The 17,768-nt window shown below is 45.1% G+C and overlaps 1 long non-coding RNA gene across 1 annotated transcript in view; it reads left to right on the top strand.

Annotated features, from left to right (window-relative positions):
• Positions 1-12,767: 12,767 nt before the first annotated feature.
• LOC310839982 overlaps positions 12,768-17,768 on the top strand; it is a 31,730-nt gene continuing 26,729 nt past the window's right edge. Inside the window, exon 1 of the long non-coding RNA XR_014561716.1 lies at positions 12,768-14,036. This is a non-coding gene — a long non-coding RNA (uncharacterized lncRNA). The remainder of the gene's footprint in view (positions 14,037-17,768) is intronic.

Below are 17,768 nucleotides of genomic sequence, written 5' to 3'. Positions count from 1 at the left end.
AGTGTTGGCCAAACTTGGCCCTCCAGCTGTTTTGGGACTACAACTCCCATCTTCCCTAGCTAACAGGACCAGTGGTCAGGGAAGATGGGAACTGTAGTCCCCAAACAGCTGGAGGGCCAAGTTTGGCTAGACTGCTCTAGATCTTCTTGGACCCCAGATTTCATCAGCCTCTGGCTGGCCAGTATGACCAGTGGTTCAATGAGAGGCACAATGTAGAAACCACAGGTCCCCCATCCCTTATGGGCAGAGGCAGAGGCCAAGTCCCATGTCTAAATTTACTGCTAATGTGCTGGTGGTTTCCTGTTTCTGGAAGGTTTTTAACAGCGGGGAGCATTCCTAAAGGCACCCCCCCTCCCCATCTGCAGTCTGATATAGCACAGTCCCCTGTACAACCTCATTGTGTTGCATTCACAGACCAGACCTTGTCTAAACACTAGAGGGTATTTCGGGACAACCTGAGCCTGTACAAAACAGATGGGCTCCTTCTGAACTACTTGCTGGCACGTAACATGCAAAAGCACACAGAGCAGCTTTTAAGCTGAGTCCTGGTGGAAAGCTGAGGAGCATCCAGTTCAGGAAGAGTCATCCCTTAGGGACAGATGGTGTCAGTCTTTCAGACCCTCACAGTGCAGCTCAGGTGCTGGAACTTGGCAAGTGGCGGACTGAAGCAAGCGGTGGCAGCTGTTTTATAGAGAGTCACAGATGAAGTTGGGCAAGAAGAGGACATTTGGTACAAGAAGCTAATAAGAAGGTGTTTATATGTGAATGCCAGATAGGGGTATTGGAAGTGCTTCTTACTAAAGAGAGCACAGGTATTGCAGGCATATTTGATGCCCAGAGGAAGAGTGAAAATCAGTGTGATACAGTTATACCTGGAAATGAAATCTGCAGGCAAAAGGACGTATTGAGATGGGATTGCCCTGGCTGCCAGAGATCAGGGGGAGTTCAAAGAAGAACCACTGTGGCTGAAAATATCCAAGCCCAAAAAGGTAATATGGTGTTTGTCACCTGATCAAAACTCTGATGACAAATGTGAGCTGGAGGAAGAAATCAATGAGGCAGCCCAAGAAGAAACTATTAAAATAACGGATGACTTCAGCACAACCCTCCCATTGATTGAGGTCGCTTCCAGACGACCTGTTTATTGAGCATTCATCCTGATTTGTTTGCACAAAGTTTGCAAAGCTATGGGTCAGCTATTTACCGAGCATTTATTCCAATTTGTTTGCAGGGAGGTTAGACAAGGTTTTGTTAAGCAAATGTTACCCCATACTTTCCAGTGCATTTTTCTGTTACTTCCCTAGCTACAAAAAAATATGATGGGGTTGTACACTGGTATGTTGTGCAAGAGCTCCAAATCTGCTATAACTGTGCAGCCTGAATTTGCCAGTATTTGATTGAAACCCACCTGAAAACAGTGACAGTCTGGAAGTGCCCCGAATAAGTGCTTGTTCAAGTTGTCACAAAAAGCTGATTAGAGAGGAAGGCAGCTCCCATCAGTTGGCACCTTGATTTCACTTGATGCTTCCCCCAACCCAATTAGTTCTGTTGTTCTGTTATTGATGATAATAAAGCAATTGTGGGGGAATACAATAATTCATCACCATCATCCATTTAAATCTGCAGAGTGGCTGTGCCCCTCTATATTACCTTCTATATACCTCCTAGTCACATCAAAAATGCTGGATGCAAGCTTTTCAATCTTGATCATTTTGGCTCAGAAAAACAGGTCAGACCTCTATGTTTCATCCAAATCTGCCTCAAATCATGCATTAAGCAAAGGGGGGGAGTGGTCTGATTTTAAAACCAAAAGAAACATGTGGGTAGTGTTGTGTAGTGGTTAAGAGTGTTGGGCCTGGGAGACCTGGGTTCAAATTCTGGCTCTGCCATGAAGTTCAGTCAGAGACCTTGGGCCAGTCTCTCAGCCTAACATACCTCACTGGGGTACTGTGAGGATAAAATGAAGAAGGGAAAACCATGGACATCACCTTGAGTTTCTTGAGGTGGAGTGGATTATAAAGACGATGCCAACATTCATCTATGGCTTGCTTTTACTCAGCAAGTCCCTCAAAAGGGCTGTAACCACAGCAATAAGCCCAGCTGAGAAAAAGCTTACGGTGTAGGTTGCAGAGATATAAGCAATGGGCATGAAGGGTTCCTGTAACCCTTGAACTATTTGCCCCATATGCTCACAACTGGGATCTCACTTTGACTTTATGCATGATTCCAAGCAGACTTTGTTCTGGGAGGGGAGAGGACGGTGAACAAATAATATTATTATTTTTTAGAAAGGAAGACAGGCAGAAAGAAAAGGATACAGGTCATGTTGTTTCTGCCGTTATGGTCAGGTCTGTGGATTTTCAGCAGAAAGATAAATGAGCGAGGCTAGATAATTAGATTACCAAATAGACCAGGATGATAAGGCATCCAGTTACAAGGAGCATAGCAGTAAAAGAACGATATGTGATCCCTCTGGAAATACAAAACCAGCAACAACCCAGCGGCTTGTGAGTCTGCAGTCTTTTATGGATCTAGGCATTAACATAGAGTTGCATGCAATTACTTACTTATCTGCATTTTATATCCCACCATTCTCCCATCGTGGAACTCAAGGCCAACACACACAGGGTTCCCATGCAAGCACTGGCCAGACCCATACCTAACAGCTTCAGCAAGTTGGCAGCCTCATGCCCACCTGCCCACCATTCACTTCCTGATTGCAGCCTCCAGCAATAATTGGCGATTAGCAGATTATCAAATGCAGCTGGATGCCACAAAAGGTCTTGGCCACTTCTGCAAATCAAGCTTCTCTTAAAGATATAACTATCTGACTTTCAGAAGACATCTGAAGGCAGCCCTGTCTAAGGGCTCAATAACCAGGTCATGCGAAAGGCTGGGCTGGATGAATCCCAAGCCGGAATTAAGATTGCCGGAAGAAATATCAACAACCTCAGATATGCAGATGACACAACCTTGCTGGCAGAAAGTGAGGAGGAATTAAAGAACCTTTTAATGAGGGTGAAAGAGGAGAGCGCAAAATATGGTCTGAAGCTCAACATCAAAAAAACTAAGATCATGGCCACTGGGCCCATCACCTCCTGGCAAATAGAAGGGGGAGAAAAGGAGGCAGTGAGAAATTTTACTTTCTTGGGCTCCATGATCACTGCAGATAGTGACAGCAGTCACGAAATTAAAAGACGCCTGCTTCTTGGGAGAAAAGCAATGACAAACCTAGACAGCATCTTAAAATGCAGAGACATCACCTTGCCAACAAGGGTCCGTATAGTTAAAGCTATGGTTTTCCCAGTAGTGATGTATGGAAGTGAGAGCTGGACCATAAAGAAGGCTGATCGCCAAAGAATTGATGCTTTTGAATTATGGTGCTGGAGGAGACTCTTGAGAGCCCCATGGACTGCAAGAAGATCAAACCTATCCATTCTGAAGGAAATCAGCCCTGAGTGCTCACTGGAAGGACAGATCGTGAAGCTGAGGCTCCAATACTTTGGCCACCTCATGAGAAGAGAAGACTCCCTGGAAAAGACCCTGATGTTGGGAAAGATTGAGGGCACAAGGAGAAGGGGATGGCTGAGGACAAGATGGTTGGACAGTGTTATTGAAGCTACCAGCATGAGTTTGGCCAAACTGCGGGAGGCAGTGGAAGACAGGAGTGCCTGGCGTGCTCTGGTCCACGGGGTCACAAAGAGTCAGACTCGACTAAACAACAACAACCAGGTCATTTGAAAGCACCCCACATGGTGGTGATGATGATGTTTGGAGTGAAGATTTAGTAGTCAGATGTTCTGAATGAGGTTCTTTCAACTTGGCTACATGAAAAGGCTGCCAACTTTTTCCCCTGTCAGGGCTCCTCTGCCTTTTATCTGCGGAGTGATCTTTTCTATCACACCTGGGGAAAACCTCTCCTGGAGAATTTCTGCTCATTATTCAGAGAAGCCATACTAGAAGGGAAAATCTGGCAGCTTCAATGAGCTACACCAGACTGCTAGCTGTATACAATAAGGACTGTTTGCACAATCCTTTTCCTTTGTATACATTTTCCCCCTTTGTGGTTTTTATTGCAGAGATTTTATGATTGTTTTACTGCACTGCTTTAATTTGTAAACTGTCCTAAGTGTGGTTGTTGAAGGGTGATGTAAAATGTTTAATAAATAATAAATCCATCAAAGCAAGCCACAACTGCATTTTTTCTGCGCAAGATACTCCCGCAAGTCTCTTTCAATCACAATAAGGCAATATCCCATTCCCATGTGAAGATTGGCGGACAGGGCAGCGGCAGTGGAGAGGTAGCCTTGCTGCAAGGGACAAGAGCACTGTGATTTGTCCCTCTCCACAAGCTTGAATTGATTAAATATGTGCTCCAGCACTGGAATGAGGCTGCCAACTTTCACTGTCGCTGTGGCTTGAATAGCAGCTTGATTTGCCGAAAGTAACAGGCGAGGCTTTTTAACTGTACGGGAGATAAACTTTATCACCGGCTAATTGCCGCAGAGGAAGGGACGCAGGTGGCGCTGTGGGTAAAAGCCTCAGCGCCTAGGGCTTGCCGATCGGTGGTTCGAATCCCCGCGGCGGGGTGCGCTCCCGCTGCTCGGTCCCAGCGCCTGCCAACCTAGCAGTTCGAAAGCACCCCCGGGTGCAAGTAGATAAATAGGGACCGCTTACCAGCGGGAAGGTAAACGGCGTTCCGTGTGCTGCGCTGGCTCGCCAGATGCAGCTTTGTCACACTGGCCACGTGACCCGGAAGTGTCTCCGGACAGCGCTGGCCCCTGGCCTCTTAAGTGAGATGGGCGCACAACCCCAGAGTCTGTCAAGACTGGCCCGTACGGGCAGGGGTACCTTTACCTTTACCTTTACCTTTAATTGCCGCAGATCAAGCCTTTGTTTAAAGCATCCATCTAACAGAGGCCAGTTCTGACAATCTTACATAGGAAAGAAGGAGCACACAGCCTTCAAAGTATTGACATTGGAGGGGAAGAAAGGTTCCCAAAAGAAGATTAGGAGGAGGCAGAGACAGAATCCATAGTAGTGTTCACTATTGAGAGGCAGAAAAAAATCTAGATAAGCGTTTTCTTACAGTAGCTGTACAACAGTAACCTGTAGTATGCCAAACATAGTTCTCCTTGCCACCATTTAAATACCCAGCTCTCACTCACCCACCCCCAAATACGTATTTTTCCGTGTATAAGACTAGGTTTTCCCCCTTTAAAATAATGTCAAAAATTATGGGGAATCTTAAACACAGATAGTGACTCCCCCCCCCCAATTTTCTTAAACCTGAGTTCCAAAAAATAGGGGGCGTCTTATACATGGGGGCATCTTATAGACGAAAAAATACGGTATATACCGCCCTATACCCGCAGGTCTAAGGGCGGTTCACAAAATGAAACCAGAATATAAAACCAGATAATACATAATCAAAATAAAAACAACAACCCAACCCCCCCACACACATTTTAAAATCCACTCTGGCGGGTCAGCCAATCCCCCAGAACATGCAGGTGCATTGTGTTTATGGATTCTGTTGGTTGGCCAATGTTTCTCAAACTTTTTTTAAAACTCTGTGTATCCCCTAATACATTTATTCTCTCACCCCTGCCTCCCAAATGCAGCATTGATCATGTTAAGTTGTGGGTGAACATATCAGACGACACAGCGATTCTTCAAACAGCTCTTGTTTATTCACAGCTCAGGACAGAACTGAACTGAAGGGTTCAGTCAGCCTGCTTATATAGAGCTCCAGTACAACGTAACTGTAACAACTTTCTAAAACTATCCAGTCACTGAATGTCACTTTCAATCCCTTATTTGCATAACTATCTACAGTATCCCCCTGCTGGCCCAGGGTGAGAACTTCAGTACATAACAGATCACCTGTTGTATAGGTGAATGGGCCAAACTCTCTGCATGCAGCTCTACCACACACCTAACCTAAAACTATATCCGGGAATTATGGGGTGAGCAGATGGAAACACCAGCTCATCTTCATCTCCTTTCTTTCCAAATCAGACTGGGATGGCCAGGTATCAGTGCTGGATTTACATAGAGGCTGAGTGAGTTGCAGATCACAGCCTCATAATCTAATGGGGTCTTGGCAACTTACCCCCGCAAAAGTTGAAAAACAGGCAGATTTCACTGTCTAGGGCGGCTCAGTTGCTTAGTAGCAGTAAGGAAGAGAATGAGGTTTTGTTTCTCAAGATTAGATGGTATTAAGTTTGGGCTGCCAAAGATCTCCTAGCTCAGGTGCTCCATTTGCTTCAATCCATTCCCCCCCCCCAATAATATTTATTAAATTTCATACAAATACAACACATACTGTACAATCAATGAAACAAAAAGAAAAAAGGGGGGAAAGAAATAAAACAGATATAGCAAATGATAACCACCAACACAAAGACAATAAAAGTTAATTAATTAAACTTCCAACTTCTTAAACATATTACTTGACTTCCTCTAATCTCTTCCATCTGAATTTCCTTGTAACTGAATATTGCAGTTTTCCAATATCATTATTCAAAAAACAGTATTCCGATTATAATCAAATTTCTTAACTTTTCTTAACATTCTCTGTCACATTTATTTATTTAATCCTAATTTAGTCCTAGGCCTATTTAATACCTTCAAGTAACTACTTAATCTTTAATATTTCCATTTGCTGCAATCCAGGCAGGTTAGGCAGTGGGGATGCAGCCAAATGAAGTTCTTTGAAGACAACACACCCTGGTTCCACTTGGCTGGAAGAAAAATAAACCACCTCTCCCCTCTGTGTACATTGAGACCCACCAATACAGTGGAGAGCAGCCTATTAGGGTGAATGGGGCACTGATCAGCAAAGCTCAGTCAATTTACAACCATACCAGGGGGTGGCAGTGCCCAGTGACGTAGCGTGGGGGGTGCAGGTGGGGCCGGCCGCACCAGGCGCAACATCTGGGGGTTAGGGTTAGGGGGCGCAAATCCACGGGTTAGGGGGCACAAATTACTTGCCTTGCCCCGGGTGCTAACAACCCATGCTACGCCACTGGCAAAGCTATCAGCTTCCTTCTCCTCCTCAGTGACCCAGTGGTGTCCAAACGTTTTTCAAAGAGGGCCAGATTTGATGAAATGAAGCGCCGTGAGGGCCGGCCAAAGGGCCGACCAAAGTTGTTGAGCCTTTTTTAGGATTGAATTTGTTGAGGGGTTTTTTTAAGGATTTTACCCCAGGACATAAACTCCCACAGCGGCTGGATTAAAATGACGGGCAGGCTGAATTAGGCCCCCGAAATAGACTTTGGACATTCCTGCAGTCTCTGTGTTTTACTCAGTAGGGGGGAGGAGAATGGGGTCATAATCAAAATTAGGCTGGCTTTGACTGTCATTGGCTCTCTGGCGCCACCTGCTGTTGGACTACCTGCCTTCTGCCCCACCAGGCCCAATAGCATGCCCTCCGAGATTTCTCTGATGAAAATAGGGACGTCCACCTTTTTGACACACAGCCCAACAAGACAACGACAAAAATCCACCAACAGCATACAAATCAATATGGCTAACCTGATCCAAAACACCTGCCCACCCTACTCACACATGAAAACAAAGACCACCACAGCCAACCACAAATGAGCAGCCACACCCTAGGCCAACCCCAACCTTTCTCACCACCAAAGGAACAAAAGCGAACAGCACAAGCAACGCTGACACCAAACCCTACATATAGGACGTAAAATCGAAACAGGTTACAGACGCTTCAGGTTACAGACTCCGCTAACCCAGAAATAGTACCTCGGGTTAAGAACTTTGCTTCAGGATGAGAACAGAAATTGTGCGGTGGCAGCAGGAGGCCCTATTAGCTAAAGTGGTACCTCAGGTTAAGAACAGTTTCAGGTTAAGAAGGGACCTCCGGAATGAATTAAGTTCTTAACCCGAGGTACCACTGTAAAAGAGACCAACCAGAGAATATTGAGAAGAAAAGCAGCTAGTAAGCCTGATCTTTACGCAGGAGAGAGGAGGAGGACCCCGAGCCATGAGCACAAGTCCTTATATAGACATTTTAAATTGCCCGCCTTGGAGTTCAAGGCCACCCCCAGAAACATCATACATACTGTACATCACAGAAAAGGCAGTCTACAACAGAAATCTGAGTGTGTTGTTTATCTCCTGTCTGGCAAGTTACCTGATTGCATTATCTGGGTTTTGGCCACTCTTTTGTTAGTATAACTACTTAATTCCAGAATCTAGGTCACAGGTTCACACCCTGTTCATATCTTGAATGTGCCCTTAAGACAGGATTTGTGAGGAAAGAGACAATGGGGAGGTTTCCCACTTTGACCTTGCAGAAAAATATTTGAGGTCAATTTGTTCAGGACCTAATCTGTGGGGTTTCAGACATGTGGTTTATATATACAGTTATGAACTTATGAACATTTAATTTTTTTATATTAAAATTCTTTTAACAGTTACCGCCCAGGATTGTGCCCCAGGGAGGTCACTCCAGAACTGCTAACACAGCGGTTTGACATCATACCCAGAGACGCACTCTGTTGTCTCTCAAGAACAATTTCAAGTCAGGTGAGAGGCTGGCCCCTCTCCTTGTTGCCAGAACCCGCCTTTCCCCATAAACTATAACAAGCTCTGCCTTAAATGGATTGGTTGTAGGCTAACATTCTGTGTCCAGTTGTGGCCAGCCAATTACATCTGGGAAGCTTGCAAGGAAGGCGTGGAATTGGTGCTGACTCTGTAGCATATTGCAATATAGGGTATACTGCACCTGTGTGTGGATGCTCCATCTGGACTAATAATGGCTGTTAGAAAGAGTTAACTTCTATGAATTTGACTAAGCCTTTTTTTCAAAGCATTTAGGCTAGCGCCCTTTCGTCTTTTCTCTGTTCACTACTTACTCAAGTCTTCCTCGCTTGGAGGAAGCCGGCAGCATACTGAGGGATGAGCTCAAATTATCCATTTCAATCTCCAGCAAGGCACTGCCTCCTGCTCCTCGAGAGTTAGAACTGCAGGCAAAAAATATTGCCTAACTATTTCGCCTCTGAGTTTGAAGGGTTCCCCCACGCCTGCTTGAGTCCATCAAGTTCGAAATCCCAGAAGGGAATCGTTGTGGGTGATGATAGCAGGCCCCAAGAGTAATTTAGCACTGGGAACATGGTATCATCCTCCCTGATCAAAATGCTCAGGGAGATCTTGAGAAGAATATAATCAAGAATGAACAGAGCAGAGACAATTTTGTAGGAATGAATGGGTGACTTCAACTGCCCTCACACAGACTGCTTAGATGGGTGTTGCACCCATGACAAAGATTTCTAGATACCCTAATGATTGCACAGTTAGCCATGGAACCTACTAGAGCAGGCATGGCCAAACTTGGCCCGCCAGCTGTTTTGGAACTACAATTCCCATCATCCCTGACCACTGGTCCTGTTAGCTAGGGATGATGGGAGTTGTAGTCCCAAAACACCTGGAGGGCCAAGTTTGGCCATGCCTGTACTAGGGGAACCAGAACCAATCTAGAGTAGTGCCAAGAATCTAAGGCAAAATTGCACTAGGTCAGGAATCCCCTACTCACAAAGGGGAGTGCTGCTTACCAGGGTCTGGGAGGAATGCTGTCAGAGCCCTCCTGTTCCCTTCCGAAAGCCTGGTAAGCGAAGAAAACCCACGTCTTTGTAAAGTAAAGCGAGTATAAGTGGCAGGCTTGGCTTACTTTACATGTAAATGGCCAATTGCCAAGAAAATCCACTATGGTAACATTTGACTTCAAAAGAGAAAATTTCCCCCAAATGAGGGGTTTGGTAAAAAGAAAGTTGAGAGGCAAATCACTCAAAAATGTTCAGGAGTGGTTTAAAAACATAACCGAGTATAAACCACAGATCAGGAAAGATACCATGAAGGCCAATAAGACACCAGTATGGTTAATGAGCAGAGCTGAAGAAGCTATTAGAAGCAAGAAGTCCTGTCCAAATGAAGAGAACAAAAAGGAACACAATCTTTGTTTTTTGTTTTTTGTTTTAAAGAGGTACAAGCATACAGTAAGGGATGCTAAAAAAATAATCTGAGGAGCACGTTGCTAAAAACATTAAGACCAACAACAAGAAGTCCTTTAAATATCTTAGTAGCAGGAGAACATCTAAGGAGGAGGTCCCTTGGGTACGAGTCAAAGGTGTGCCAAAGGAGATTGCAGAGAAGTTGATTTAATTCTTTGCATCTGTCTTCACAAGGTAGATCCCAGATATAAGGTAGATTCCAGAACTAACTTTTACAGGAAGGAATTCTAGAGAATTGTGGTAGATAATGGTGATGAGAGAGGAAGTTCTAGGCCTAATAGACAAAATAAGAACTGACAAATCACCAGGTCAGGATGGCATCCATCCAAGAATTCTCGAACTCAAATGTCAAATTGCTGATCTTCTAACAAAAATATTTAACTTGTAGATGAGTTTGCTCTTTGCTGGTACTGCACTTACTTACTGTGTTAACTACTGTACAACGAAAGCACTTATGTTTGAAGTCTGGAATTTGCCAGCCTCTCTGCTGTTTTTGTGGGACGTGGGTGGCGCTGTGGGTTAAACCACAGAGCCTAGGTCTTGCCGATCAGAAGGTCGGCGGTTCGAATCCCCATGATGGGGTGAGCTCCCGTTGCGTGGTCCCTGCTCCTGCCAACCTAGCAGTTCGAAAGCACAGCAAAGTGCAAGTAGATAAATAGGTACCACTCCGGTGGGAAGGTAAACGGCGTTTCCATGCGCTGCTCTGGTTTGCCAGAAGCGGCTTAGTCATGCTGGCCACATGACCCAGAAGCTGTACGCCGGCTCCCTCGGCCAATAAAGCGAGATGAGTGCCGCAACCCCAGAGTCAGTTGCGACTGGACCTAGTGGTCAGGGGTCCCTTTACCTTTACTGCTGCTTTTGTCTGATTTCTGAGAGTCAACAAACCATTCATTCATGGTCTATATATTATAAGTGGCCAGAAGTGCTTTTTACCATCTTCAGGTGATTTGCTAACTAATCCTTATCTGAAGAGTGTATATCTCATTCTTCTTCATTCTTCTCCGCTTTCAGATGATTTTATGGTGCTATATTCAATGACTTCTTCTGCTACTGTTATTTTAATGTTGTTAATCATTATTTCTCAGCATTAGGTATTATAGCTTAACTAATTATCACCATGACTTGAATTGTTCTTTCTAACTTAGGGTCTTGCGGGTGACAACACTGAATTTGTTAAGATTTCAAGAGACAATTTTAGGGGAAGGATTATAGTATCTCAAGAAATGTTTATACAAATACTGATGTCTCAAGAGTGGGACAGGGAGCTCTTAGCAGACTTGGAGTAACAGATGACTGTTGAGGATAGAGAAATGGAATGGAATTCTAAACAGGATCATTCCACGCTGCAACATTTTGTTACAGCACCCTACATGTAAAAATGCATAATGCTCACTGATTGCAAAACAGTGCTGAGCTTGGGAGTTGTCTGTTACAGGTTATCTACTTAAGGTAAAAAAGGTAAAGGACTCCTGGATGGTTAAGTCCAGTCAAAGGCGACTATGGGGTTGCAACGCTCATCTCGCTTTCAGGCCGAGGGAGCTGGCGTTTGTCCACAGACAGCTTTCTGAGTCTTGTGGCCAGCATGGCTAAATCACTTCTGGCACAACGGAACACCATGGCAGAAACCAGAGCGCATGTGAAACGCCGTTTACTTTTATGGGGATTCGAACCGCCGACCTTCTGATTGGCAAGCCTAAGTTGCTCAGTGGTTTAGACCACAGGGCCATCTACTTGATGACCACTTAAAACAGACAAATGAACTGAAATGGTTCCTTGTAAAGCAACACTGATCCATTCAGCCAGTATTGTGTTAACATTTCCCCTTCTGGGTCCCTCTCCCCTTCTTTAAAAAATCAGAGGGAAATTTACAACATCAGCGCTTAATTCCACCTACGGTGTGCCTGTGAATGATTGAAGTGTGGAAACTGTGCATCCAAATCTTGAAACGGGCTATGACTGCTGTGGAACCGATGAAACGAATAAAGCACCATAGAACTGCAGAGTTGGAAGGGACCCCCAGAACCATCTAGTCCAACCCCTTGCAATGCAGGAATCTTTCCTCCGATGTGGGGTTTGAACTCACAACCCTGAAATTAAGAGTCTCATGCTCTACCCACTGAGTTAAAGCTCTGTTGAACAAATGGAGGGCAGGTGCCCCCAAAGACTCTCCTAGCCCAGGGCAGAAACTGATTTACCGTCCAGGAATCGCTATGCAGAAGAAGGAAATTCCAGCCAAGCAGTCTGGAGCAAAACAGCAGTCAGTAGACTTAGATCCTATATCGTTGCGCAACAATTTGTCAGAATGGACCCAATAATAATAGAAAATATGCTTTTAAAAGAATAGATTTGAATGCCAGTTCATTCATTCCATGCACATTTTGGAAAGGGGGGTGGGTGGGTGGAAAGAGTGAATTCATCACCAGGGGGCTTCCAAGTCCTGGCAATTCACTCCTTGCATTTATTTAATATTTGAAGATGCCTTCTTGCTTCAACTTTGGGTTTTTGTGTTTTTATTTTTTTATACAAGATAAAAACACAAATAAATAAATAAAACAATAATAATAATAATTTAGTTAGACCCCGCCCATCCGGCTGGGTTTCCCCCTGTTTTAATTCTAATAGAGCATTAGAGTTCTGATTATAAATGAGGGAAGATAAGTTGCAGCTAAGGGTGGAAAAGAAAAAAACATCCTAGGAAATGGGATGGGAAGCAGATAATAGAAAAGGGGGGGGTACCGCTCCAGCCGGACAGTAAACGGCGTTTCTGTGCGCTGCTCTGGTTTTGCCAGAAGCGGCTTAGTCATGCTGGCCACATGACCCGGAAAAACTGTATGCGGACCAACATCGGCTCCCTCAGCCAGTAAAGCCAGATGAGTGGCACAACCCCAGAGTCGTTCGCGACTGGACTTAACTGTCAGGGGTCCTTTACCTTTTTAAAAGCACACTGCACACTGCCATGCGATGTGAAAGTGCTTCATCTTATCAATGGTCACAACTACTGGGATGAATGGATGGCTCCAATGCTCCATTTGCTGCCTTCCTTCAAACATTAACATTTGTGTATGTTCTAAGGGGTTTAAAATAGTCAAAAAGATGACAGCTTTTAATTCCTCTGAATTTGATATCTACTTTAGATTTTTAAAGGCTGGCTCCCAAAGTTATTTCAGGTGAAATCGATGGATTTAGGCCCATTGCTTGGCCGAATGTTAATCACACACACACTTCAGTGGAAACTGCATGCAGCTGAGCAGCTCACATTCGGAGCATCAACACAGAAAGGAACAGAAAGAAAGCAACACAAATATTTTGACGGAAGTGTCTTAGGAAAGCCATTTTAAATCATGGACACCTAGGTTCTGAAAATGGTGTTGCCTGTATTGGTGTGAGGGATGGGGTCCCATGGCACACATTACATGTGGTCCCAGTGCAAAGGAAAAGAGCTAAGATCTTCTCCCTTACTATAATGTCCAAACAAGATGTGATCGGGAAGAAGAATGAGAGGTTTGTAAGGAGTCTTCAATAATTTTGCCAAGGCAATTCTTATTGTTCAGGGCCTCATGCTATTAGCCTTTCTTGTACATGGAGATCCTTTATGAAATGCATTCAGGCCCATCAAACAAATCTGTGCTGAGATACACATACTGTATCACCATTTTTACTGCTGGAACTGCTCTGAATCTGACTTCAGGAAGAACGTGTTTTAACTGTGCAGTGTCCTGGAAAAGACACACTGCATTGGGAAAGAAGGGAACTGAGTTCCCTCCCATTTTCCACTTTCCTGATGTTCCAAATGACCAGTACCCTGGAGTTATGATTTGTGGTGTTGTCAGGATTCTAACTGGACTGTAACTGACCTAAGAATTCGGCAGAGCAGTTGCTGCTGTGGCTGGCTGGCTGCTCAGGCGAACGTCAGCTCAGTGGCCAGCAGCTCAGTCTTCTTGAGGCTCAGGAAAACCTAGCAAATACCTGCACGCTAGACTCTAGCTGAGGAAGGCATTTCACGTAAGTTTATGGATTAAACATTCCTCACTATGCCATCAGGTGTGTTTATGCTCAGTGGAAAAGAATAGCTAAGGTAAAGGTAAAGGGACCCCTGACCATTAGGTCCACTTGTGACCGACTTTGGGGTTGCAGCGCTCATCTCGCTTTATTGGCCAAGGAAGCCGGCATACAGCTTCCGGGTCATGTGGCCAGCATAACTAAGCCGCTTCTGGCGAACCAGAGCAGCGCACAGAAACGCCATTTACCTTCCTGCTGGAGCGGTACCTATTTATCTACTTGCACTTTGATGTGCTTTCGAACTGCTAGGTTGGCAGGAGCAGGGACCGAACAATGGGAGCTCACCCCGTCACGGGGATTCGAACCTCCAACCTTCTGATCGGCAAGTCCTAGGCTCTGTGCATTAACCCACAAAAGAGCAAAATCATGAGCAGCTTCCTATCCACAACAGGTTGCTGAGGTTCTGGCCATTTTCACAGGAACGATGCAACAGTATATTAAATCAGTAGCAGTGTGCTGGAAGAAAGTCTGAGTGTCGGCTTCTCTGGATCAGGTGTCTCTACCTAACCAGGGGGTGGGAGAGAGCAGGGGAACTCTTTCTTTTGCTCCTTCTTTCTGTGCATGGAAGGAAGAATGCAGGAGGGAGGATGTCCTTCAATGACTAGACGTGCTTGTTATTCCCTCTCTCACTGCATCTTGTCTTCTCTTTTGTTTCCAGGATGTCTGCCAATGTCTCCCCTGGTCCCCTCCTCTCCAACCCCCCCCCCCTGCAGGTGAAAGAAGGCTCCCTGGTGGTCAGATGGCTGAGCTTAGTTTCCTGCCTCAAGTTATGTGCATTCCTGGTGGATCTTTTGGCCTTGCCGATGTGCATTGCATCCACACTCAGTGTCAACTGGAGAGTGTGGCGGGTGGAAAACATCAGAGGAATTAGCTCTGGAAATATCTGGATTGGAATCTGGGATGCCTGCTTTTGGAAAGACCCTTCTAACAACGGCTGGCATTGTGAAGATTTCAATGAGCAATATCCCACCCTCCCAAGGGAAATTTTTATTGCTCAGGACTTAATGGCATTAGCTTCCATTATGAATTCAGCGGCCCTAGGACTACTATCATTTGCCCTGTACAATGTGTTCAAGCCCAGAAAACATAAGGATTTTGTCTTAACCTTTTTTAGGCTTGGAGCTCTGCTGAACTTATTTGCAGGGATACTCGTCCTGATTTCTGTGGTATGGAACATGTCTGCTGTCTTGCAAAATGGGGAAATTGTCTTCCCAGAAGCTTTTGAATTGCCTCAAATTCCCAGCAAGCAGCATATTCTATTTATGTAGGCTATATCGCTGCAGGTTTCCAGCTGCTGAGGTTGGCATGGAGAGATTTTGCGTCAAGACCACCGCAACAGATAAATGTCAAATAGCAACTGTAAGGCTGATTACCCCAAGAAGGGCAGTAAAAAGGGAGAGTCTAACTACTTGTGGAAAGTGTGGTTCTCTCCTGGATCTCGTAATTCCAGAGGAATCCTGCAAAGTGGAGATGGAGGAAAGCCATACACCCCAAAGCTCACCTGAAGGACATCAAAGCCCACCTGATGTCCCAAAACATACGATTATACATGTGATTCCCTACAACAGGGAGTCATAAACTATCAGATCCAGATCCACGCAGATCGCTCCATACACGCATGGATCTGCGTGGATCAGGATCTGATAGTTTTGTTTGGGGACTTCAGGTGGGCTTCAATGTCCTTCAGGTGAGGAGGCCTCTTTTTATGACATTTATTTATTTATTTATTTATTTATTTATTTATTTATTTATTTATGATTTTGTTGATTTTCCTTACTATATGTAGGGTTTGGTGTCAGCGTTGTTTGTGCAGGTTCTTTGCTGTTCGCTTGTGTTCCTTTAGTGGTGAGAGAGGTTGGGGTTGGCCTAGGGTGCGGTTATTCATTTGTGGTTGGCTGTGGTGGTCTTTGTTTTCATGTGTGAGTGGGGTGGGTTTGTGTTTTGGATCAGCAACAAATCTACTTATTCCAAGACCTCCCTTAAAGCAGTAGTGGATCACCATGAAAATCTCTGAGAATTCCAAAGAGCTCAATATGGTTTCCAAAACCCTGGGAAAGCTGCAGTTCCCAGCACCTTTAACAAACTACAGTTCCCAGGATTCTTGGTGTACGGTACGGCTACCGGCGTTGCAAAATGAAGTTCACAGACCTAAAAAGAAAGCTGGTTTAAGCAGGAATATAGGTCCCCAATTAAGGGCTGCTTTAAGCAGGAAGGTGGAGAGGCAGTGTGGCTTAGTGGTTAGACTGCCAGATTAGGACCTGAGAGGCACCGGGATTCAAATCCCCCACTCGGCTATGAAGCCACATCTAAAAGAGCATAGAAATAAACAAGTCCACGAAATGATACAAACATGTCCCCCTGCTTTGCAGCCTCCTTTGAACAGATGTGAGGAGGCTCGGTGTGCCATCCTGCCCAGGGCCGGGCGATGTCTGGCTTTCAACGTCAGCCGATGAGCAGGGCTTAAATTCTGCTCAGTTGGGCGGGATTCCAAGCAAACCCCTTCCTGATTCAGAAGCGGGTTTGTCTGGATCTATCTCCTAAACAGTCCCCCTTCTTCGTTTTAGCAAGGGAATCCAGTCTCATTCAGGCAGGGGGCTGCCTTGAATTTCCTGCTGAAACCCCCAAGTTGTCCAACTCTCTTTTAGCAGAAATCCCATCTTGATTAAGGGAGGGGGTTTGATTTAGAAGTGGGATGGGCGGGGAAGGGGAAAAGTTTCTAGCAGCTGTACCTCCCCAGGTGTTTTGAGGACCTATTACTAATTGATTGATTGATTTTCTATACAAACCTTTTGCAAATGGATCTTTAAAAAAAAGAAACACAGTATGCCACACATTTCCTGCAAAGTATCCTCCATGACCATTGCAAAGCTAATAATAACAACAGTAATAGCAGCGCATTGGACCTTAACTCTGCATAAGAAAGAAACAGGGCTGGGCTGCCTAAAATAATTGTGCCCAGAAAAGGGTGGTGGTGGACAGGAGAGGTTTAGGAGAGAAAGAGTGGCCCCTCCCTTGCCCCGGCTTAATCCGCAGGTAAATTTGATGTGAAATGTGCTTTTCTTTAATAAAAAAAAAAGTCAGCCACAGGGACAATTTAAGGAACAATATTGTTGGGGGGAGTGGGGAGATAGCTCCAATAGAGGTTCCACACTGTTAAGGAAAATTCCGGGTTGAGAAACTTCTCAACAGCCCAGCTTTTCGGGGTAAGGTCCCCCCACGGGTCCATGTGGTCAGTAAAATAAGGAAATTCTAGCAAACAAGCAATTTGGAGCAAAACAGCAGTCAGTAGACTTAGATCCTTTATTGTTGCGCAACAGGTTGAACAGCAGCTAGTGAACCCAGAGCATGGGGCAGCATTGACTTTTAAAGCTTTCCCACCATATCCCAGAATGCAGTTCACACAGCATCATCAATACAGCATTGCGCCATCACTAACATGTCACAAAAGGGGAGAGTGACACAAGATTTGTGGGACGTGAAACACAAGAGCAGTCAAGTACAACATTCCTAGAGTGAACATGTTTACACATGGGGAGGGATGTTTGTCCAGCCAGCAGGTAAACTTCTGGGCTGGGACAGACTTCAACTGCATGTGACTAGAGGTGGGAGTGGCCTCACCTGTGCAGGTAACGACAAAAGCATGGGGCAGTGCAGCCATCTCTCTCTATGACTACT

This window comes from Podarcis gaigeae, assembly GCF_964106915.1.
Source record: "Podarcis gaigeae genome assembly, chromosome: 2".
Lineage (NCBI taxonomy): Eukaryota > Metazoa > Chordata > Lepidosauria > Squamata > Lacertidae > Podarcis > Podarcis gaigeae.
Note: the sequence above shows the minus strand (reverse complement) of the source record. Positions and strands in the feature narration are given on the sequence as shown.